The sequence below is a fragment of the Penaeus japonicus genome, unplaced genomic scaffold (assembly GCF_977035675.1).
Source record: "Penaeus japonicus unplaced genomic scaffold, GWHDUDI00000001_assembly GWHDUDI00000013, whole genome shotgun sequence".
NCBI lineage: Eukaryota > Metazoa > Arthropoda > Malacostraca > Decapoda > Penaeidae > Penaeus > Penaeus japonicus.
The window spans coordinates 32,788,849-32,793,848 of record NW_028234415.1 but is presented as its reverse complement, the minus strand read 5'-3'; the positions used below and the strand labels follow the sequence as shown (position 1 = coordinate 32,793,848).

At 38.4% G+C, this 5,000-nt stretch overlaps 1 protein-coding gene and 1 non-coding gene across 3 annotated transcripts in view; both read left to right on the top strand.

Annotated features, from left to right (window-relative positions):
* Positions 1-1,060, top strand: part of LOC122258405 (aquaporin AQPAe.a) — a 52,009-nt gene extending 50,949 nt beyond the window's left edge. For both annotated transcript variants that reach the window (XM_043024333.2, XM_043024332.2), the window contains one exon: positions 1-1,060. This exon is cut by the window's left edge and continues 717 nt beyond it. The gene's annotated coding sequence lies outside the window, so the exon portion shown is untranslated.
* Positions 1,061-2,579: 1,519 nt separating this feature from the next.
* Positions 2,580-2,652, top strand: TRNAV-CAC (transfer RNA valine (anticodon CAC)). Its single transcript has one exon. It is a non-coding gene; the product is annotated as a tRNA-Val (tRNA).
* The last annotated feature ends 2,348 nt before the right edge of the window (positions 2,653-5,000 follow it).

Below are 5,000 nucleotides of genomic sequence, written 5' to 3'. Positions count from 1 at the left end.
CAAAACTACAAAAAAGAGAAAAAAAAGGTAATTAGTAAAGCAGAATCTATTTTTCTTCTCTAAGAATTTAAATCAAAGAGTAGCAACAACAAAAGAAAATATTTAGTGTTTCATAATAAAAGTTACATCATATTGATGATCTGTTTTTAGATTTCTGTTCTTATTTTGTTTTCTTAATCTTTGACTTATGTAAATTAAGATATAACATTAGTGTTTTTTTTGTATCATCACAAAATTATGTACTGATCATTCAGATAATCTAGATTCATGAGATTATTAATAATTTACATTAATTACCCCATGAATTTTGAGTAATAGTCGTGCCCTTTGCAAAGATAGTATTGGAGTTAAAATCAGAATCGTCTACGAAGAGGAATTATACATTCTCCATCATCAGTATTTTCATTTCGCGAAAATCTCTTTCTTTCGCCATTTATCAATAAAAGCATTTTATCTCCATGATTATCTTGCATGTATGCTGAAGAGGTACAAGTAAGAATGAATAACAAAACATCAAAATGAACCAATGAATAACTTCCTTACGCAAGGTATTATTCACTAAAGAGATTAATTGAGCCAGGACGAAAGTTTCTGATGTGAGTCTGGTTAAAGATTTAATAATGATTTGGCTTCAGTTATTCATTTTCATCTTAACTCTTCTTTTACATTTGTTACTGTGAATTCTGTTCATCCATACCTGTTCTTTTTGTTATGATGACACGGCGATAATCTTCATATATTTGAACATAATCATCACCAGTATACAGACGCGAAACACACATGCACATGTAGTCATGAGATACACATGTAATGTTTTGTAAGTCTGTTATTGATATAGCAAGTATTTTTATATATATCATAAACTAATATCTGTCAGAATACACACTTATAATGGCAGTTTCAACCATACATTTCTCGTAGACAAACTCTTTCGCTGTAGTGTTAATTGTTATATTTTTGGAATACATCTGTCTGTGTCAGCTCGAATTTTGAGTTAGCAGAAGAAATCCTCTAGTTTTAAATGTGATTGAATAATAATTAAAAAGATAAGATAAGAATACTTATGTTTTTATTATTTATCCTGAAAACTTTGGAATGTTGAAAGAAAATGAATTTTAAGCTGTACCACTTTTTGACGCTAACTGACTCTCTCTCTCTATCTATCTAGCTATCTATCAGTCTACGTAGGAATATCAGTATTATCGCCGCCATTTATATTCAGTAATAAAACAGCTGATTCAATCATATGAGTTGCCTTTTCGACTTCTCTTCATGTTTCCTTAATAGACGTAGAAAAGTCCAGAGAAAGGAAGGAAATTGGGAAACAAATCAAGACCTTTAAATTATGTAAAGAAGAAAAAAAGAAAAAGCACTGAGGGTACTTAGTAGCTTGATTACTCTACGCATTAGCGTGTATTGTACAACAGCTAAAACAAGAGAGAAATATGTAGTTCATTTCCGCCCAGAAATAAACTACATAGATCGAACCGGGGACCTTGCACTTGTGAAGAGCACGTGATGACCGCTACGCTACCTGAACTCCTTTTAATAAAGTGTTTATTATCTATCGTGATATTAACAATTAAAACACTCATTTAAAAACGACATACTCAAAAGGAAACATTCAACAGAAGAAGAAATACAAAAACAGTCATACAAACTCATACACAGACAAACACACAAACATACACGAAAAACAGACATTTAAACTCATACACATACAAACACATAAATTCATGCATGCAAATACATTCACACTCATATACATGCATTGTTACATCCACACACACACACACACACACACACGAACACATACGTATTCAATCCTATGAACATGCATAGACACTCATAAACAATCCCATGTACACACGCATACACATTTTCACTCATACTCCCACACACTCAAAGACACACATCCTTATCCCATGCATGCAGATATAGCAGTTTACCAATCCGTTACAAGAAGTAGCGAGTATATTCATCTCGTGCAATTGCAAGTTGCAAAGACACTCCTTGGCACTATGTTCGACACATACCGCACTCTCTCGTGGCATGTTGCTAGCTGGCCTCTTCTCATACATTAGTAGCTGACTACAGGGGATGCCCTCCGAGAGAGAGACAGAGAGGGAGGGAGGGAGGGAGAGAGAGAGAGAGAGAGAGAGAGAGAGAGAGAGAGAGAGAGAGAGAGAGAGAGAGAGAGAGAGAGAGAGAGAGAGAGAGAGAGAGAGAGAGAGAGAGAGAGAGAGAGAGAGAGAGAGAGAAAGAGAGACAGACAGACAAGAAAGAGAGAGAGAGAGAGAGGGGGGGGGGGGGAGAAGAGAGAGAAAGGAAGAGAAGAGAGAGAAAGAGACAGAGAGGAAGAGAGAGAGAGAGAGCTAACTCATTTTAAGAATACTTTAATTAAGATCGTCTTCATAATCTTTGTTATCAACAGTTCACAATAATCAGGATAATAATACCTATCATCATTATTGTTATTCTCATTACTATCATTATTATCATTATCACTGTTGAGTCTCATCATCATTATTATCATCAATATTATCATCAGCATCATCTTTTCACAGCAAGAAGATATGGTTTCCGTAGTGTAGTGGTTATCACGTGCGCTTCACACGCGCAAGGTCCCCGGTTCGATCCCGGGCGGAAACACAACCTAAAATTTCTTGTGTATGATTGTTTATTACGATCGTTATTAGTATTACGACTATCACCATCATTTAAATGGTGATTATTGTCTTTATTATTACTGATGATAATCATGAGAATTATATATTTGGTTATGATTATTATTGTTGTTGTTGTTATATGGTTGTGGTGGTAGTGTAATGTTAATTATAACAACAGTTATGATAAGAATAATACTAATCATGAGTGTATTAATGATTATGAAAACAATGATAACAATTGCAATATGGTTGATAGTGATGATGGCATATTAAGAACCATTATCAAACAATAATGATAATGATGATAACGACAATAATAATTACAATGATAACAATCATGATAATTATGAAGATGATTATTATAATGCTATATACATGATAATGATAACAACAGCAATAATGACAATCATAATTGCCACTATCATTATCATTATTACTATCATTATCATCATCATTATCATTGGTGGCTGAGAAAAGCCTTCTTAAAAACGAAACAGCAGAGTTCCTTCGTGCGCACCAGGAGGAGGCATTGAGAACTAACCTGCCATGTAGAGCATCCATAAAAACACACCATCCCCATGTTGCAGAGTTAGTGGGAAGCTCCCCGAGACTGTGCAACACATCGTCAGTGCCTGCGCCGGTTTGGCACAGCGCGAATATCGACAGCTTTGACAGTCCACTGAGGGTAGCGTCTGAAATGTGGCTCTGAGCGCCACGAAAGAGAGAGAGAGAGAGAGAGAGAGAGAGAGAGAGAGAGAGAGAGAGAGAGAGAGAGAGAGAGAGAGAGAGAGAGAGAGAGAGAGAGAGAGAGAGAGAGAGAGAGAGAGAGAGAGAGAGAGAGAGAGAGAGAGAGAGAGAGAGAGGAAGAGAGAGAGAGAGAGAGAGAGAGAGAGAGAGAGAGAGAGAGAGAGAGAGGAGAGAGAGAGACGAGAGAGAGAGAGAGAGAGAGAGAGAGAGAGAGAGAAGAGAAAGAGAGAGAGAGAGAGAGAGAGAGAGAGAGAGAGAGAGAGAGAGAGAGAGAGAGAGAGAGAGAGAGAGAGAGAGAGAGAGAGAGAACACGTGCCTCCTCCTTGCACCGAGAATAAGGTGCTGATATCACCCTTGCTTCGAATCAACATCGCTGTCCCTTTAAACCGTTGCCTCAACTGAGGAAAAAGAAGGAGGAGACACGAAGGGCTTGGGGGTGAGATCAGAAGGATCCATGGGCTATCGAGGAGGATGGTGCCAATCGTGCTGAGTGCACTTGGTCTACAGGATATTGATGGAATGGATGGAATGATGGAATCAACTTACCTCCTCAGGAAAGTGTTGTGTCTCTGCGGGCAGGCGCTTAAAACATTGCACTTTGGACACAGTCAATTCAAAGTCAAATTCAAAATACTTTATTTCATTCAAAACATCAAAGACAGTGGAGAGATAGCAATAACAATATGAATAACAACAATATGGAAATTGATAAGTACGAAGAGCACATTCATTTCTATGGCAAATTGCTTTCATTTATTATAGTTTATTATTGTCAGGAAAAGAATAGTATACTTCTGTAATACTTTATTGAGAGAGAGGAAGACAGATAGGCAGATGGATGGATAGATAGATGGTAAAAGAGAGAGAGAGAGAGAGAGAGAGAGAGAGAGAGAGAGAGAGAGAGAGAGAGAGAGAGAGAGAGAGAGAGAGAGAGAGAGAGAGAGAGAGAGAGAGAGAGAGAGAGAGAGAGGAGAGAGAAGAGAGAGAGAGAAGGAGGGAGAGAGAGAGGAGAGAGAGAGAGAGAGAGAGAGGAGAGAGAGAGAGAGAGAGAGGAGAGAGAGAGAGAGAGAGAGAGAGAGAGAGAGAGATAGAGAGATATAGATAGAGAGAGAGAGAGATAGAGAAGGAGAGAGAGAGAGAGAGAGAAGAGAGAAAGAGAGAGAGAGAGAGGAGAAGAGAGAGAGAGGAGAGAGAGAGAGAGAGAGAGAGAGAGAGAGAGAGAGGAGGGGGAGAGAGAGAGAGAAGGAGAGATGAGAGAGGAGGAGGAGAGAGGAGAAAGAGAGAGGAGAGGGAGAGAGAGAGAGAGGGCAGAGAGAGAGAGGTGGGGTTGAGGTGTGAGAGAGAGAGAGAGAGAGAGAGAGAGAGAGAGAGAGAGAGAGAGAGAGAGGAGGGGGAGAGAGATAGCGAGATAGATAGACAGATAGAGAGAGAGAGAGAGAGAGAGAGAGAGAGAGAGAGAGAGAGAGAGAGAGAGAGAGATGGAGAGATAGAAATCGTAAGGACGAGAGAGAGAAAAAAAAAAACAATAAATGTAAGAAAGGGTATACAAATAGCTCTTATACCTAATACCTAAAATTCTCGTTC